The 20,273-nt window shown below is 27.2% G+C and overlaps 1 long non-coding RNA gene and 1 other non-coding gene across 8 annotated transcripts; one reads left to right on the forward strand and one right to left on the reverse strand.

Moving 5' to 3' along the window:
• Positions 1-219: 219 nt before the first annotated feature.
• LOC132935108 (uncharacterized) lies at positions 220-20,207 on the reverse strand. Of its 7 annotated transcripts, none has more exons than XR_009663162.1 (10): positions 20,193-20,207; positions 19,526-20,045; positions 17,395-17,507; positions 13,497-13,636; positions 11,900-12,001; positions 11,672-11,817; positions 11,363-11,584; positions 11,137-11,302; positions 7,638-9,791; positions 224-960 (listed from the first exon to the last, which is right to left on the reverse strand). It is a non-coding gene; the product is annotated as an uncharacterized LOC132935108 (long non-coding RNA). The 7 variants fall into 7 exon arrangements; XR_009663163.1 differs by lacking the exon at positions 20,193-20,207 and adding an exon at positions 12,943-13,037 and having other exon boundaries at positions 226-960; positions 19,526-20,183; XR_009663164.1 differs by lacking the exon at positions 20,193-20,207 and having other exon boundaries at positions 227-960; positions 19,526-19,685; positions 19,766-20,183.
• Positions 17,398-17,469, forward strand: Trnae-uuc (transfer RNA glutamic acid (anticodon UUC)). Its single transcript has one exon. It is a non-coding gene; the product is annotated as a tRNA-Glu (tRNA).
• Positions 20,208-20,273: the final 66 nt, after the last annotated feature.

Genomic DNA, 20,273 nt, shown 5'->3' on the forward strand with positions numbered 1-20,273 from the left:
AATGTACAACATAACAAATTTACATTAGCACTTAACTTACTATTATAAACAATTTATGAAAATATAATTTTGACAAAGGTTTAAAGAAAAAAAAATTGAAACCATCCAATGATAGTATAATTCCACTTTGTATTACTGGTATTTTGTACTACTTAAGTTAAAGAATGGTTTCAGGTAAAGTAACAAAGTTCAGCCGTTTGTAGTAATTTGAACACATCTATAGTTGTTGTCAATTTTATTAAGACGAAAAAATTATACACATTTAAATTTACTATAATAATAGAACAGCTAGTTTTGTTAAATCAGAGCTAATTCTGAATTTATCTTTTTACTGCAATATATTTATCATCAACTTAGTGACTAAGGGAAAAAATGAATGATCATTGACAAATTAAATATAAAATACCTAATATGTTTAAACATCTACGATATTAAATAATCAAATTGAACAAAAAAAAAACTTTAAAAAAATGAATACATAACTTGAGTTTAATTTAAATGTTTATAACATCTTACAAGAATACAAAACTAAAAATAATAATACATAAAGTTGTCAATTGGTAAAATAGGTACTCATAAAAAATCATAAAACATGATTCAATTTTAGAAATAATTATTTAGTCCTGTTCCAAATCTCGTCGATTTTATTAATTCCATGTAGTTATTTTCTCATAGAACTCTATGACCTTATCAGGATATACTTTACTTATAATGTATGAATCAATTAAGTAGTTTTGTTCTGGCATGTTCTTGAATTTCCATTGAACTAGATATTTGAGCTTACCACTTATTGTCTTTTCCACTCCTAGTATTGAACATCCTGCATTGCCATTACCGAGTTCACCATTAAATATTTTAAGTTTACCACTTTTTGTCTTTTCCACTTCTAGTATTGTACAATATCCTTTCTTATAAGTACTTCTACAGCCATTTTTTTTTTTACCAATAGAATTAATTATCCTGTAAACATTTTATAAAGTTTCAATATGGTTTATAAAATAAAGACAACAAAAAAAAAATAATAATAATAATTTAATATTAAGTGATATAAAGTGAGTAGTAATCTCTATCATAGGTAGGTTAGGTACTAAAGAGCTGCAAGGGCCGGACCGGTCCGACTCGATCCAGTCGATCCTCAAAAAGCCCGGCCCCGGGCCTTTATAATAAAACAAAGGGTTGGACCGGGCTTTTAAAGGATTTTTCTTCGACAATAAATAATTATAATTTAAAATAATAAATACCAATGATAGAACAGACGTTAGTACAAATAGATACAATCACAATGAATATAACAATACCTACCTATCTTGATTAGTGGGTAAAATAAAGCTATTTATATACCATAATAATATTATGTCAATACAAAATAAAACAACAACACACTACGAAAATAATATTTAGCTATCTGCGGCATTACCCGGGCCTGGGTTTTTTTTCAGTGTTTTGGACCTGGTCGAGCCGCGTTTAAGGGTCCCGGTGCCAGTTTTTCAAATATTCCACAATTCTATAAAATTTGAAAATTAAATTTTATATTTTAGTTTCCACCTCAAATCTCAATTATAAGACTTTTCCACTAATCTATTACCCGATATCTATTTAGGGGGGGGGGGGGGGGGGGGGAAATAATTGTTGAACTGGACCGGGCTTTTTATGAGCTTAGCATTATTTCCGGGCTGGGCCTGACTTTTTTTTCACAAAATGTTTTGGACTAGACTTGAGGATAAAATTGATGGACCGGACTGGACCGAAAATGTACGGCCCTTGCAGGTCTATATACTAAGTACTAACTGGAATACCGTAAAATAGATACATATCGGAATACTGTAATAATGAATACCTGCGGTATCTATACTGTAATACCAGTACACGTACACCATAATAACGTCAATAACGATTTAAACATCATAATCCTGACCATATACCTATTACGCCATAACGGTAAGACAGCAATACCGCATTAAATATTGATGACATTGATAAATATATACCAACATGTATATCCAGAGGCATGTTTAACGGGAGGCATAGGAAGAACTTTCCCCCGGTGTCAACATTTTAAAATATGTAATTAAATTATATTTTATATAAAAATCATAAAAATCTCCACCCAACACCAATATTTTGTCCAAGCAGCGATGAAGTATCTTTATTATACTATCTATAAGTACATTTATTTACTATATGTATAGGTAGCAGGTTTTTATTTTTTTAGTAATGGTCGGTAATGTGATGGTGGGGAGGCAAAATATATGATCTTTCAAAGGCACATTGGAAAATATAAAAATTGGTATTCATATGAGCAATCTTTTACTTGTTACATTTTCAAATCTTAAAATGGCAGCGGCCCTCGGAACTTTTTTCTGTGACCCTTCAAATATATTTCATGGTGTTTAAAATTTTAATTTTATATCTTAAATTGTAATAAATAAAATCGAATCATGACTATTAGAGTGAGATAAGGTATGAGGGAGAACGTAATCTAGGTCGTAATCTAATCGTATATAATGTATATATCGTCGATTACGACAAATAGGTACTTAATATATTAAATATAATACTTATAATATGTTATTCAAGTCTTTCTAAAATAGATTTTAAACGCATTAAAATTTAAAAGTTTTGCTGAAAAAATGATTACTGCTTTTGGTAGCACTTATATTTGTGAGCAGACATTTTCAATACTTAAATTTTGAAAAAATAAATATTATTCACGATTAAGCGACGAACACGTGGATGCAGTTTTAAGAATATCAACATCCAATATGAACTAGTGGGAAAAATTCAACCTCAAAAATCACACTAGCAACTAAATTTTATATATATATTTTAATTAAATTTTTTCATACTTATATTTCCATATAAAATAACTAAATATAATAGGAATAAAATTATTAGTATTATATGATATGTACAATTATTTTTTATTAACGCGGTCCTTGATGAAAATTTGAAAAAAAAATATGGCCTGCATGGTTAAAAAGGGTGCCGACCCCTGCTATAGACCAATATTTTATATAATAGCGTTGTCTATATAGGGTTCTATTTGTAAGGCCGAACATTAAACGTGGATACTTTGTACGGTGGAGTAAAAACGTTCACTTCAAAACGCGAATATACTTTTTACTAAAATACATTATATACCTTATTTAAACATGTGTAAAGTCATGAGCATGACCAATATTTATATTACCTAGATATATTAAAAATGATAAATTGTATGAAGTTTAAATACATTTTGGCATATAATATTTGGTAATATAATTATAATTGATACACATATTATAGCACCAAGAAATATTTAGTTGTTACCTATCCTATAAATTTAAAAAAACTTTGATTATTTTAGCTTGTTTATATAGGTAAGTACTATTTATGAAATTTTAATTAATTTCTTAATATAAAATAAATAAAATATTGTTTAAATCTCATCAAACTTTAAGCATAACATAATATTATACACAATATATTTATATTTAGATATATACTTCATGTATATAATTGTACAAAGTGTCCGTGTTCTGAAATGAAAATGTTTACTAGGTAGTGTCTGTACAAAGTGAACGTTCACAATTTTCTAGAGATGATATAATTATTTGTATGTTATAAACAGACAGTACCTACGTGGGAAATGAGTATAGTCCAATATAGGTTATAGGTATTCATTGTTCATCGTTCATAGGTATCGTAACAGACGCATTTGACATTTGGTCAAAATTCAGTTCATTGCTCCCATAGAATGCTTATTGTATATTATATATAGGTACCTATTTAATATCTATAATATATTATATAGTATATACTGTTGATAATATAATAATGTAGAACCGGCTTCTTATCTTCCAATTAACAGTACCTATTATATATTTACAAAGCAAGCAAAAACCAAATGTAGGTACTTTGTATATGGCCCGATGGCCGTTTTGATTATATTTATTTGAAAATGCATAGGCATAATAGATGCAATGTTTTAGATTCAAGTGAATGTAATGTTTAGCTTTACAATTTTTATTTTTGGAAAATTGGGTGTTCGCAATTTGGTCTTAACTATTGTTACAATACATATTATACTTGAAATATCGAAAATGTAGGCATAGAAAAAGTTTTTATTACCATTTAAATAATGACAAAAGAAGATTCATTGAGACTTATAATGGATGATTTTAGGTTCTTATTTAAACCCCTATAGGTTGCTATAGGATGGCTTACTGCAATAGGTGCACGCACGCATGAATTTCGTTTTGGCTCACAGAAGTCGAACAATTGTTTGCTTATATGTATGGCTGCCACTGGTTACAAAAAAATAGACCAGTGGTTTTCAACCGATATGCCGTGAGTCATGACACACAGGTGAGCCTTAAACATTCTCTAGGCGTGCCGTGAGATTTTGTAATTTTTTTTTATAATAATTATACCAATATTTTATAATATTTATAATATTTACAATATTAATAATATTTACAATATTAATAAAGTAGGCACAATTTTGTTTATCTAATTCGGTATACAAAATTAAATAATGACCTAAAAAAATAGTCTTTAATAAAGAAAACGTTCATGGTTGAGAGTCTGAGAGATGTGACGTGAAATATTGTGAAGGTCGCAGCGTGTCGTGTTTAAAAAAAGTTGAAAACCACTGGTATAGACCATCCGAGTATCCGACCCACCATGTGTTAGTATGGTATATTTTTTTAAATAAAATAAAATAATAATTTGTTTTTTAAATGTATAATAAATGTCCTTATGTTTGTAGCTTATAGACTCAAAAACAAGTCGACGATTTTGATGAAAATTTCTGAGATTTGAGGAAAGTTTAGAGAGTAGTATGAATCGAATTCAAAAATATAACAAGTCGATCCATCTCGGTCGATTTAGTTCACATCACCGATGTCGATTTGTCCGAGACCTAACGTATTCTAAAACCGAAATATATCTATAATAATCGATATAATTATACTAATATATAATAGTAGGTGGACGTCTACCTACTATTACGTACAGTGGCGTATTTTCAATTTTTTCTGTGGGGGGGGGGGGGATCCAATAATTCCGACATGATATATAGTTACTGATGTAGTTTGTGTATAATATACATTATACATTATAGTATACTGTATAGTGTATACCAGTGGCGGATTTATGGAACTGAGAGCTATGCGACCGCACGAGGCGTCAAATTTTATTGAATTTTTAAATACTTAATTTATTGTACAGGAAAATGGAATCTATTGGAAAATCAATACATTTAAATGCGGTTTTTTTTTACAGTAATAAGTATGGAAATTCTGGTTGAATGGCATAAGATTCGATTTTTTTTTCAAAAATTAGGTAAGTTTTTAGTAACTTAGATTAAGTTTTTTAATTATAGGTACCACCTTTTTTTTAGACAATTAAGTTTTTAAATTTTCAAGATAGCCAAGATATATTTATATTTAATATAATAAATTAAATTAAATATTAAAATTTAATGAAAATCGACAAAGTTAGATTTTGAATTTCTAAGAATAAAAGTTATGTTACTCAGCATTGCCAAATATATTTAGCGTTCTTTTGAACCGCTATAATCTTCTCCGGCTGGGCCGAAGTACTTCCAGTCCGCCACTGCCTAGTAAAATACGAATCGCATGTTTTAATCAAAAATTGGAACGCTGAATTTTTTATGATAATCTGTAAATATCTAATTATTAGTGAACGCCTTCAGTTGTGATTAAAACATTTTATTTTTGATAACCGGTATTTTGTATATCAAAATTCATAATAATAAAAAATAATTGTTTTACATATCAATAATAAAATATCTATTTTACTCTGTAAAAACTTACACATACCTAATTTAAGTTTTGATTTGATTAGAAATAACAATAGCTGTGTATTAATGACTGTCGTTTACTGAACAGCCAAACCTATTTTTACGAAACAAAAATTCAAATAAATCAATACCTACTAAACGTACCTAGTAATAATTTAAGTGTGCGTCGTCAATTTCACGCGATAAGAATGTTTCGACTGTTCCGAGAATTATTGATTTTCATTTAATACAGGTATTTATAGTGTGGTAATACCATAGGCATTATACTAAGTATAAGGTCTATGGGTAATACATACAAATTACAATCGGCGCATGATAAGTTTTCGACTGTTCGAGCTAATTTTAAACTGTATATTATATTTTCATATACTTAAATATTTTGTTCACGGGAAAAAACCGTGTCCGCGCGTGCTTAAATAAATCCCCGGGTCTGCATATATTTTAGAATTATAATAGTTTTCCTTTATTTTTTGGGGGGTCCAGTAGTCTGTCAATACGTATGTATGTTAAATGTCGGTTATAACGACGAATGGCGTTCCATAAGAAGAATGTTATAGAACATTGACAGAAAATTAGATATTAATATTTTAAATCCAATTAAGGATATTATTTTTTTCAAAAACTAGCTACATTGGGTTACCTGGTAGTTACTAGATGGTATATAAATATTTTGGCCAAAAAGCTTGAACAATTAAAACAAGAACCCAGATAATTTGTTCTCACAGCAGCTTAAGAATATTAAAAACATGGACACAAGTTTTTTTTTATACTCGTTATAGAAGTTACATTTTGATAAAAATCGACAAAATCACGAATTTTTTTTTATTTGATCTGAAGTTAAAAATGTACACATTCATAGTCAAGGATTGACAATTTAATAAAAAGTTTTTTTAAGGTCATTGCAGAAATCTAAAAATCTCAAAAATACATATGCACGATTTTTTTGTATAGACATTTTTATAAGTTTAAATGACAAATTCAATAAAATTGGATACTTATTTAAACGAAAAATAATAATTTTTACTAATTTGTTTTGATTGAAAAAAAATTGTTTGTTGCGTCGTAAGACTTTTCGTTAATGCCAATATTATTATTTAATATTTACAATCATACAAATATACAATGACATTTTCAAAAATATTTAGATTCATTTTTAGCTATTGGCTATTTATAAGAGTACGTCATTACCCGCATAGCCGCATGTGTTGTTTCCAATGTAGTGTTGATAAAGTAATTATTAGAGTGAATTAAATTATCATCGAACTTAGGCAAGAACATTATCTCTGTTCTCTTGTTGGTTTTTTTACTATATTTTAATTTTAAGAGAGTTATGAGCATTTTTAAATATTAATACCTAGCTACTCATAATTTGCATACATCAACACGAGAACACAGATAATTTAGGTGTTACAAATTATTCACTATATGTGAATACTTTAATATTTTTAAGAACGGCAGAACTGGTGGGTGGGGCTGGAGAACCCCGTTCTCCGATTAAGTAAACATATACACGTTTAAAACAAACCATTTATTTTTATAAATAGTACCAATAACCAATACTTGCATAATAATTTAGTCTATAACAATTGTTGATTCATTTTTTTTAAATTAAATATTCTGTATTTAAATAATAACAAACAACATGTTATACAACATTATTTAGTAATCCAATAAATTGTGGTATTAATTCACCAGTTATTGAATCAGATAGGTACCTATTAGATATTGGTTTTTATTTAATTTTATAAAATTGACTAATTGTTAGCAACATTTTTAAGTAATAAAAAAAAGTTCCCATATTTTATTTGCTTATATTTAAAATAAATCTTACCTCAAGTTGCCCATGTCGAATTCACAAATTAAAGTTTAATTAACTGTTTAAGTACCAAATATATTAATTACGATTAATTATATCAAAAGTATAAAAATAACACGTTTGGTAGCTTTATATTGAAACGATTAATTAAAAAAAAAACTTTTTCTAGTAATTTTTCTTACATTCATCGATCTTTTATACTATTAATAATTATAATAATTCGGGTAAGTAATCCACACAATTAAAGAATACCTATACTACGATTACACTCGCTTACTTTTCTTTGATTGAACTAGACACCAGTGCTCAACAAAAGTTAGTTTCCAACTGAAGTGAATAAGCCCTGCTTAATAAGCATTAAGCAGTAAGCGAAGTATTGCCAACAGCACCAATAAAAAATGATGATTAGCGCTCTGGGTGTTTTTAAAACATACTATTTAACAGTGTAGTCATTTTATTAATATCAAGTTATAATATAATATTCAAACTTTTTATTGTACCAACGAGGATTCAGAGACAACACTGACTTTGTGCTGCACTCTGTGATGGTATTGGTTGTATACACTTCAGGGGCATACCCAAAAAAATTTCAAGGGGGGGGGGGGTCCAAATTTTTTTAACATGTAAAAAGTATACAATCAATGGTTTACACCTTAAGAATTTTAAATTATATGTCAATAATTGGGGGGGGGGTCCAAACCCGACACCCCTTTTATTGGGTACGCTCCTGATACACTTGATTGTCTTAACTTGTCTATGGTTATATATTATAAAGTGTACTCTTGATTATCCGTGGTCTTCCGCAGAATGATCAATTTTCCTTAAATTTCATACTACATATTACATAACATTACAAGATTTACATAATTATAATTTTTTAATAATTTAATTATTGAATTTTCGTTTTAATTTGAATTTAGTGGATTATCCAAGAATTTTCTTATCCGCAGTGTTTGTGCTTTAGCTAAATTTATCTAGATAGGTTATTTTTATACTAAAATCTTCTTATCTAATAACTTACTTAAATAAAAAATAAAAATGACATCTAATTTTCATCTAGATTAAAATTATAGCCATCTATATAACTCACAAAATCCATAACTAATTAGTAATAAGCAATAGTTAAAATTTTTTAATTAATATGCGCTATAATATTACCATAAATATCGTTAAATATGCAATAAAAACAATAAAATATACAAAAAAAAAAAACGGTCATTTATACATTAATAGTTTATTAAATGAACACCAAAAAAATCCAAATATACGATAAAAATATGCAATAAAAATAACAAAATATGTTTATATATTAGTATATGTTTAGAGTATGCAGTGGATATTTTTTGTTTCAAGTTCGTATATTTTTGAAGAATAGAATGGATATTTATCAAATAAATGTAGTATATATAATATATTTTGAGTATAATATGATAATTTTTTTTTTGTATTGTGGTTAAGGCTTTAACAACTGAGGTCATTAACCTGGGGTACTATAGGTTTTTTTAACACGTGTGTATGTGTGGCAAGGATTTGTCACAAAAAATCATGGGTGGTCACCTATCCGGGAGCTAATGACACCGGCCAGTGCGTACACTCAGAACGGGTTTCTTAACTGAACGCAAACACCACTCCACAAGGATAATTATCATCTGTATAAATGTAGCATGTTGAATGAATATTTTTTGTGTAAGCTTCGTATATATTTAGAGCAGGATTGATATTTTATATATTAAGTTACTAACATAGTAGTATTATAGTACATTAAATTAATATTAGTTCATCTAAAAACCTGTCAACAGAATAGTCTTCATACATATTTGGACTTTTCGTATAATTAATGTTAATTGATTAATGTAGTTGTGCATAATCTACCTAGGTATAGATTTCTAACAATAGTGTTTTGTTTATTTCAAGAATCAATAAATATTTCATATTTAATATTTATAAGCAATGTTTCTTAAATTTATAGTGCATTATCTAATCTACTAGCTAAAGATTAAATAAGATAGACTTTTATACTGTTACAATATCAAATGTATTATATTAAATAATTTAATTGTAAAACTATATATAAATCTAATTTAATTTAGGGGCTTGTTTCTAGCCAATCACTGATATAACTTTTGATTGCTAATATGGACTCATCAGGAAACATTCCTTTAACGGCTTCTGTAAAAAAAAATTAAAATAATTAGTTAATTATACTAGTTTTAAAATAAATATCACTCATTTTGAACTCATTTTGAACAATAATATTATAACACTTTTATCGAGTTGTAGCTATCTATCACAACAGTTTTAGTCACTAAAATACTATTTTTAAAGGGTTTTAATTTTACTAAAAATATTTTAATAATAAATGGTATACAGTGTGTTCCGTTTTCAATGTACCACTAAATATCTCAGCCCAATAATCTTAGATTGAAATACGGTTTGCTGCAATAGCTAAGGGGTACTGAAGTACACTTAAGGGCAAATTTCAAATTTTTAACTCTTGTAGTATGCGCATGCGCAATACAAATTTTTTTTTTTTAATTGCAACACCTATTTTTTTCACCGGATATGGATAGACTATTTTATTCTAAGTAATTTTGATCCATTGACCATAGTTCTAAACCTAAAATTGAATGAGTTACAGCTTTTAGAAATTTTAAAATAATTAAATTTTTTCGATTTTACCTAAAACATTACACGCTTGAATTTCATACAAAAGTAAATCATTTTTGAACTAAAATGAAATGCATTTAAATAATTTAATACCAAATAACCTAAAAAAAAATGTATAGCTAATTTAAATTGTAATTAATTTAAAAATAAATTTACCAACTAAATTGAGAATGACGTTGTAATTTGCGTTATTATTGTGCGATAAAAGTTATTGAATTATTTCCAGTTTTATTATTAGTACTTTGATAATAGTACATTATTTCTAATTTTATTCTTAGTACTATTATCAAAGATAACATCGCACAATAATAACGCAAATTACAACGCCATTCTCAATTTAGTTGGTAAATTTATTTTTAAATTAATTACAATTTAAATTAGCTATACATTTTTTTTTAGGTTATTTGGTATTAAATTATTTAAATGCATTTCATTTTAGTTCAAAAATGATTTACTTTTGTATGAAATTCAAGCGTGTAATGTTTTAGGTAACATCGAAAAAATTTAATTATTTTAAAATTTCCAAAAGCTGTAACTCATTCAATTTTAGGTTTACAACTATGGTCAATGGATCAAAATTACTTAGAATAAAATAATCTATCCATATCCGGTGAAAAAAATAGGTGTTGCAATTTTAAAAAAAAATTTGTATTGCGCATGCGCATACTACAAGAGTTAAAAATTTGAAATTTGCCCTTGAATGTGTACTTCAGTACACCTTAGCTATTGCAGCAAACCGTATTTCATTCTAAGATTATCGGGCTGAGATATTTAGTGGTACATTTAAATCGGGACATACTGTATTTCATATTGAATGTAAAATAGAATTCAATTTTGTTTCATTTACCAATTAAAATTTTAGAAATTTCTAGACGACCAAAAGCCAATTTATCTCCTCTTCTTCCCTCCATATTGATTATTTCTGCTATTCTATTATCTACAGTCAACTTCATCATAAGGTACGTATCATGTTTAGCATCAAATGATTTTCCGTGTCTACGTAACATATACCCCTATAAAAAAAGTACACTTATTAGTTAACATATATTTTCTTAAATAAATAGTGACTCAACTAATATTTTTATTTGTCCTGCATCCTCCTTGAGTTTATTCAACTCCACCAAATTTTCCACGGGCACTTTGAGTAGTGAAAAATCATATGCATTTGAACTTGTGGTTTGATTGTTGAATTCTAATTTTATTTACTATTTCCATTTGTGTTTCTTGATTTTTATTGACATCGACTTTAATAATATCCATCCCTTTCTGTATATTTGACATATTATTTCTAGAAACTTAATTAAAAATATGATGTCAGGTAAGTTATAAATATTTTTATATTACATTTTTGTAGATATGAAAATGTATAATCAAATAATTACCATTCATAAGAACATGGCCTAAGTGATGAATATTGTTCATCACATCTGATATACTAATAATTTGTGAATTTTCCATACCACCATATTTATTAGTACCACCATTTGTATAACTTGTAATTGAGTTGTGACACAGTTTGCTGACTCAGCTTTAAAAATAGTATTTAAATTATATAATTAGTGACAGGATTTTAGTAATTTATCAGCTCAATAATTATTATTTCAACATACATATCTTATCTGCATCAGAATCAATTTGAGTTAACTGTTTTTTATTTTCAAACATCATACCAGTAGAAGTAATAAAGTGGTTTTCATTCATATTAAACATACCTAAACGTAATATTATAATGCAATATTATTTATGTACTATTAATTTGTTATAAAAAGCCATCTAGTAAAATAATAATGGATTATATTGTTTTTCCAGTTCTACATGTTCTCACGTGAGCCAGAGTATAGTAATTAAAAACCTAAATATCCTTGATATTTTATAAAAGAAAAAATATTTTCCGATGTTGATATGGTTTATTTTATTACTTAATAAAAATATTTAGGGATACAAATCCTTTTAAAGATTAAAAATAATATTTCTTTACCTAATCATCAATGGAGTGTTCTCTACATGTTGGGTATAACAATCAATCTGTTTATTCTTTAAGATGATTTACAATGTGAAATTATCCAAAATCAATAGAACCACCCAATTTCAAAAATAAAAAGAATTTATAGATAATGTACAGCACTTAAAGTTAATTTTAATGAATTAATTAAAATAATTCAAGATATTTTCTAATATCTATTTATTTGCATATAATGTTTATTTTACAAATAATATCATAATTACAGTAACTACAATAATATTCGTATAGAATTAGTAAATTGAATAAAACATTTTTAAAATGTGATAAATATGGAAAAATTAAATCATTAAGCTAGATTAATAATAACAAATTAACATATATATGGCATAATTAAAGATCAATTGAGGGATCCTCATCGGCCATTAACATTAAACGCCTAATAAGCTCATTTTTCATATAATTACTCAAACATATAGAGACATAAAAAGGAACAGCGTAGAACGGTTTATAATTAATAAAAGTTAAATAATTAATTGTATTCATCAATCATCAAAATCGCTACAGTTTAATTTTGGCATACGTGAAAACGCCAAATTATTGAGAACCAATTAATGAGTTGTGTAAGAAAATCATTTTTGAAGAAGTTTTACAAGGAGATAGTAACACAATTATGAACAGTAACATTTTTACCAGTAGAATTGTTGTTTTCCATGCTGTATTTTTTACCAACTGCATCAACCAATATTGGATATCATGGTTTAATTTAATTTTTAATAGTCTTATTACTGCAAATAAATGTGTCATATGATTTTAATTAAAATATATAAATATAAAAATGTAAATGTATATAGGTAATGGTGTAATATATACTATGTCTCAAATAAGAGTAATTTCAAAGAAATGGGTGTGACAAACACATGCTTTGCTCCCGAGAATGTCACTTTATTATTTTAACAACCTAGCTTGAATTTTGATAGAATTGATACAGAAAATCAATTTTTTGGACAGCCGAATTCCAATTATTGGAAACGAAAGTAAACGATGAAAACCAATTTAATCAATGGATGTTGTTTGACACATTGATACATGTATATGATGAATATATGTAGCATTTGACAAGTGATTGAGCAGCCCAGTTTTGTTAAGTAGGTAGGTACTGGAGTCTTTAAATACTTTTTAAGTACTCAAATACATATTTTAAATACTTTTGAATCTATATAAGCTATATATTTATTTATTATTACTTGTTTTGTTTAAAATTAAGTTGATTATTTTTCTTGAATCTTCATAAATGTTGGGTTTGATGTGTGTAGAACAGATATTTGTTTTGTTATTCAGCTTCTAACAATCCCAAATTCTAGTTCAATTTTACGGTCATCTAAAACTATAATGCAATATATTAGTTAATCCATATTTAAATAGCCACTATTTGTTTGAAGATTCACATTCACGGTATGGCATCTACAAAGCATAAAAATATATCCTAACTATTTTCAGAAAAATAAAATAGTTATCAAAATAATTTAAAAAAATGTGTAAATAATTAGGAAATATTTTAGTTACATTCTTAAGCCAAGAAGTTCATACTTTTGAAAATATTTATAAAAAACATTTACAAAACATTTTTATGGAAACTTTATAAAAATATTAAGTCAACATTTTTATGCAATCATGTAGTACAATTCAGAATACTTATCATATACTCAATCAGAATTTCACACTCAATTGTAAAAACGGGTACAGGATTTTCCGACAAGAATCCATTTTGAAATTTATGGTAATTGATCAATTACATATAGCGATATTCAATGTGGTATACAAAAAAATTTACATATATTTTTATTAACTTATAAGTAATTAGGCTCATTAAATTATTTTGTAATTTTTACATTACCTTATATTATATCTTATTATATAAAAATATTATTTTAAAGGTTATTGTACCGGATATATGAATACCATTAACTTGTTTTTGCATCAATATATTATTATGTTTATTATGGTTTTGTTATTATAATGTATAAAAAAACATGTCCGTAAACAGTCGAAAACAAGTCAAAATATTTTGAAAATGTTACCATGTATAGAAAATGCTAGTATAAACATTCAGTGACAATTTCATGTACGGTCATTTGTTTTATAATTAAACCAAAAAAAATTTTTTTTTGAAAATCAATATTGTGTAAAAACCCGGTTTCCTTTAATTTTTTTTTTGTTTTTATCGGTGCTTTTGAAAACTACTGCGAATGTTAGCTTCCCCAATGCATCAACTAGTCATTAGATTCACTTTACCATAGAACAAGATACTGAAGTTCAAAATCGAAACATTATTTCAACTACTTATTGTGTACAATTTAAAAAAAATGACGAGAGCGTGTGAGTCCACCATTACACTCTGGGGAAGTAAAACTTTTTTCATACGTATTAGGGCCCGTGAAATTATAAGTGAATTAGGGAAAGAGTGGGAAAAATCAATACAATATAAATAAACGTGCACGCCGCCGCCGCCGCGCATGACTTGCAAAATAAATAAATAAACAAACGTGTCAATTTTTTCGTGTCGTTTCAAATAAAAAATAATAATAATAAGTTTGACTTCAAAATGTGGACATGTTGGTACCGATCTGCTGTACAGTAGTTGTAATGGATGTGTTAAATTTGAATACAATGATAAACCATTGTATACGAAAATCAATTCTGATCGGTTAGCGTAGTCACGTAGTTTATGTAATTTTTAGATATTTTGGTTACAGTATCAAATAATTATGAGAAACGTTGTTTTAAATGTTCAATATTTAGGTATGAAAATTGAATTTATTATAAATTTTAATCACAAATTTATTTGCGAATTCTCGTGAATCGTGACTGATTATTTTTGTCATAATACTAACTTCAGACGTTCATAAAAAATTATTGTGATTTTACACTCGACTTTTTTCTGTAATTTCCACAAAGAATAAAAAATATGGAACCTTTTATTAAACTTTCGAGTTTTTTAACCGAGCAAAAATATTTTTATCGACTATAATTTTTAAAAAATTAATATTTTTATACATATAAATAGCTCAAATCAAGTTAAAAATTTTGAAAATTGTATGTTATAAAGAAAATACTAACATTTGGAGAAAAATATAAGATGTATATAATATATATTGTTATTTTTGTAGTTACACCACAAACCAAAATCGATTTTGCGTAAAAAATCTTGTTTTTCTTTAAATTTTTTTTATTAATAATAGTTTTAATATTTTTCTCGTCTACTGAAAACCAACAACAATTTACTATTGCCTTTTTACATAAAAACTGACCAATTACAACATTATTAAGAGCATTAGCCATCACGAGAATCTAAAATTAATAAAAGCGAGGAATTTTTTATGCAAAACCAGTTTGGAAAAAATCAATTTTGTTATTTTATAGAACCTCAAAAATTAATATCTACTAGCGACTTCAAATGTTCATTCAAATATTCAAATCAACATTTAGAGAATAGACATAAACTAATTCACAAAACCGTTTGACTTTTTTTTATTTATTTATCATATACTTTTTAGATGATAAAGCTTGAAAATGTAATGCATGGTTCCTTATAAGTTATTCATATTCCATATTAAAAAAATATAATAATGCAAAATAATTATTTTTAAGTTAAGTACCAGGTACTTAATTATAATATAATCATTTATTATTTTTCAAAAACGTAAGAATAGTGGCTTGGTGGTTGCATTCAGTCAAAAAACATGTTCTTAGTGCAAGCACCGGGCGGTTTCACTAGTTCCCGGAGACCACCCGGGTTTTTAGTGACAAATCTTTGACACATATACACATATGTATAGAAAAAACATTCAGTCAAATTTTAATGTATATACAGTTATTTGTTTTTGAATTACAACAAAATAACAAAATCGCTACATGATAAATCGAGTAAATATCCAATGTTGCAAAAATATTATCTTTAAACACTCAAAAAAATTTCATTTGACCTTCCGGTAGAAATTTTTTTGTTGATAAAGCTAGACAAACATATAAGAAATCTTGTATTACATTTTTAAATCTTAGATTTAAAAAGAAAAATTTTTATGAATTTCTAACTCAAAATTATTTGCACATTTTCGTGATTTTTACGTGTTTTGTCAACATTTGAACTTTGAATGCTTATAAAAAAAATTGTAACTATGGATTTTTAATATTTTTCAAATTTCATAGTAACAATACATTAAGAGCCTTGTATTAATGTTCAAGCTTTTTTACCCAACAAATATAATTTTATTGACATTTATAGGAAAAAAAACTAAAAAAAAAATGGAAACTGTAAATGTCCGTATATAGTGTAAGTCCGTATCAGATTTTGTCAAAAACCGATTTTGCGTGAAAATTCCCGTTTTTCCTTGATTTTTTTTTTTTGTTTTTCCCGGCGCTTTTAAAAATGATTACTTATTTCAAATTTTGACCTCTCCAATACACCAACTATTCTCTTTCCCATCAAACAAGATACTAAAGTTGAAAATTGAATCATTATTTCGACTACTTATCGTGTACACACACAAATAAAAAAAACTAGTGTGTGAGCCCACCATTATACTCTGGGGAAGTATAACTTCTGTCATAAGTATTGGGGCCCATGAAATTATAGGTGAATTAGGGAGAGTGGAAAGAATCAATACGGTAAAAATAAACATGCATGCCGCTGCCGCCTTGCATAACTTGCAAAATAAATAAATAAAGAAATGTGTCGTTTCATTTTTTTTGTTACAAATTTTTTTCCACCCACACCTAAAGAAATAAGTTTCACTGCAAATGTGGACAAGTTTGTACCGCTCTGCTGTACAGTAGTTGTAATGGATGTGTTTTTTTTTAATACAATGATAAACCATTGTACACGAAAAACGATTCTGAGCGGTTAGCGTAGTCCTTATAATATCATTGTAAAATCAATACATTCATCGCTCCGCTCAGAATCTAAAAAAAAAAACGTAAGAAATAATAATAATCAATGAGTCTTACGTAAAACCTAAACTATTCTGTATTCCTGTATATTTGTATAATGAAGTACTTTTTGATACTCAGATTGAATTGGATAATACATTTTTTTATGGATGCTTAGTCAAATTTATCTGGCGTTTTTTGAAAAATCATACTCACGTCTCCGGTATGGTCTAGTGGCTAGGATACCTGGCTTTCACCCAGGAGGCTCGGGTTCGATTCCCGGTACCGGAATACAACTTTTGTTTTTTTTAACTACATCGTAGTCATTCCTATGCAAAATGAAAAATAAAATAAATACAATCATTATAATATTATCTTAATATCAACAATAATAATATTATGCATAACTCATAAATATAATATATAAGAATACTTATTATGTAAATTTCACACCACTACAAAATTAGTGAATATAATTGAATCGCTTCCATAGTATTTCATGTAGGAAAATGAACATAGGCGGATATTTGGTTACATCCGTGGGGGGCTTAACATTTTTATCTTATCCATTAGCGTAAACATACATTTTTAAACCCTTCAACCTTCTAACTAGTGGTTACTCAGTACTCCTACTTTATTCTAACAGAGGCAAGTATAAATAGGTATATTAAAATACACAATTTATTTTGAAATCTAGTGAGGTATGTTACATTCAGGGGGGGGGGGGCTTAAGCCATTCCAAGTCCCCCCCCCCCAATGAAAATGAATCTAGTTGGTATTTGGGGAAAAGTTTAACAAGATTGAAAAATTCTCAGTAGTTTCCAATATTCGGAAAAAACTGAGATTCTTACTCAAAACTAGTTTTCTAAAAAATCGATTTTGTTATTTAATGTTACTCCGTATAAAAAATTCCCTATAAAACAAAGGAGTACATGTAGATACATCTATATGTCATCTATACATGCAAATGTTTTGTAAATTTAATACATTCATCTAAAAAAGTATGAGGCAACCTAAGGAACTTTATAACATGAATTTCATCTTTGTTGTTATTTGGTTGTCATAACAACTGTAATGTGCAAACGGTCAGAAAAATACAATAATAATTTAGGCTCCTAGCCTCAACACAATGACGTCAATGTAACATTCTCCGTGTCGCACCAAATTTATTGAATGACCCCCAGGCTTAAAATATATACATGAATATTAGTACGGGGGCAATACATTGTGATTTATCTTAACACTTATGAATATTTATCCTCCACTCAATGAAAATTCCTGCCAACGCCACTGAATATAATATTGTCTGATTGACATTTACAGATTGTGTATGTAATATTATTGATCATAAATACTAGTATAATCAATGGAAATAATAACGTAGTAAAGCTTAGTCTCTTTAAAAACTATTTTGTTGAATTACAACAGAACAACTAATATATATATATTTGTTTATAAAAATATTGAAATGTCTAAAATACAACAAAATGTACCTATTTATTTTTAATACCTTTAAATTACTATAAGCAGTAAGCACAACTTAATACATGGAATATTATATTAATTGATAAGCTTTTTGACCAAGCCTAAGAATTTTTCAACACATGAGACAAATGTTAAATAATATTATTAATAGCTTAAAATTACTCAGTGTTATGTAGTATTTAAAAAATAATAATATTTTAAGTCCCTAATAGTTAATGTTTAAAGTTTCTACAGTTAATGACAAAATAAAAAGTATATTGTGAGAAGAAAATTTCGGTACAATACGTCAACAAATTATAATGCAAATATAAATAGGTACATTTAAAGTGAACTTCCATAGTTTAAGGTTAGAAAAAACATGACTAACATACTTAAAATATTTTTAATTAGGTAGGTAAGAGCTACTTGGGCCAAAGCTTGTGTTACATTTTTAATCTATTTAACTGAGCATAACAATTGTTATGTATAATTAAAATAAAACAATAATAAATACATTTGAAAATTGTATTGAGTAACAGAGAACAGTGAAATGTTTCAAGTTTTTAAGATTAATATTCTTTGAATTACAATACTAAAATCATTAAAAATGTGGAACTATTTTTATTAAAATTTAAATATCTATTAAATATAAAGTTTTACTAATAATGAAGTCTATAAGGTTAAATACACAAAATTCAGTTTGAAATCCAAATACTAAAAAACTTGGTATTATGAAACTTGTACACCTAGCGTCTATAACACAGAACACTAAACATTGCATGTATATTTTGTAAAACTAATGATATAATTATAAAATTGTTACAAAAGAATGACCCGGTAATGATTGTATTCTTTGCATGTTACAGACTAAAAATTGTATCACCTTAAATTTGGATTTCAGATTGTAGTGATAGTGGACTAGTGGATATTTTCCATAGGACAACTAATACTCATTGTCCTATAATATTTAAGGTTTGTAACTTTGTGCCCGGTGGTATGTCGTGCACTCACACTCGTACAGTCGTTACTCGTTTGCGGCATGGCTAAATAAACAAAATAACAATTTTAACACAATTGTCAATTAGTTAGCGAAAAGACATGTTTTCAGTTTTTAAGTAATAACTAATTAGTCATAATGACAACGAAAACGGCACTCGGTAGGCCCTAACCACAGATATATATAATAACTAGATAGCCGACTTATTCTTATCAATGACGCTGGTAGCCACGTACAACCATAGATAATAAAGAATGGATAAGCCACGCCTATGCTTTTAACATATTAAGGTGCCGCATTCCTAGAGAGCAGATATCTTCTGTCTCACAAAGGTGCCTGTTATCTCAACTTATGTTACCACTTATTGAAAATCTAATATTTTAGTCCGCCACTATTCATCAAAAACCTGAGAAAGTGAGAACTATATAAATTAAATTGAACTTTATATCCACTATCCACTCTTAAATATTTTACTATTTAAATAAAATGTTCAAAAATATTTTAGAGAGAAATACAATAGAAAAAAATAATGGATTAGAAAAAAAGCACCTACATTAATAAATTATTTGAGAACATATGATAAGGGGTTATGGCCTATCCATTCTTTATTATCTATGCGTACAACTTGCCACTT

The sequence above is a fragment of the Metopolophium dirhodum genome, chromosome 1, assembly GCF_019925205.1.
Source record: "Metopolophium dirhodum isolate CAU chromosome 1, ASM1992520v1, whole genome shotgun sequence".
In the NCBI taxonomy this organism is placed as follows: Eukaryota; Metazoa; Arthropoda; class Insecta; order Hemiptera; family Aphididae; genus Metopolophium; species Metopolophium dirhodum.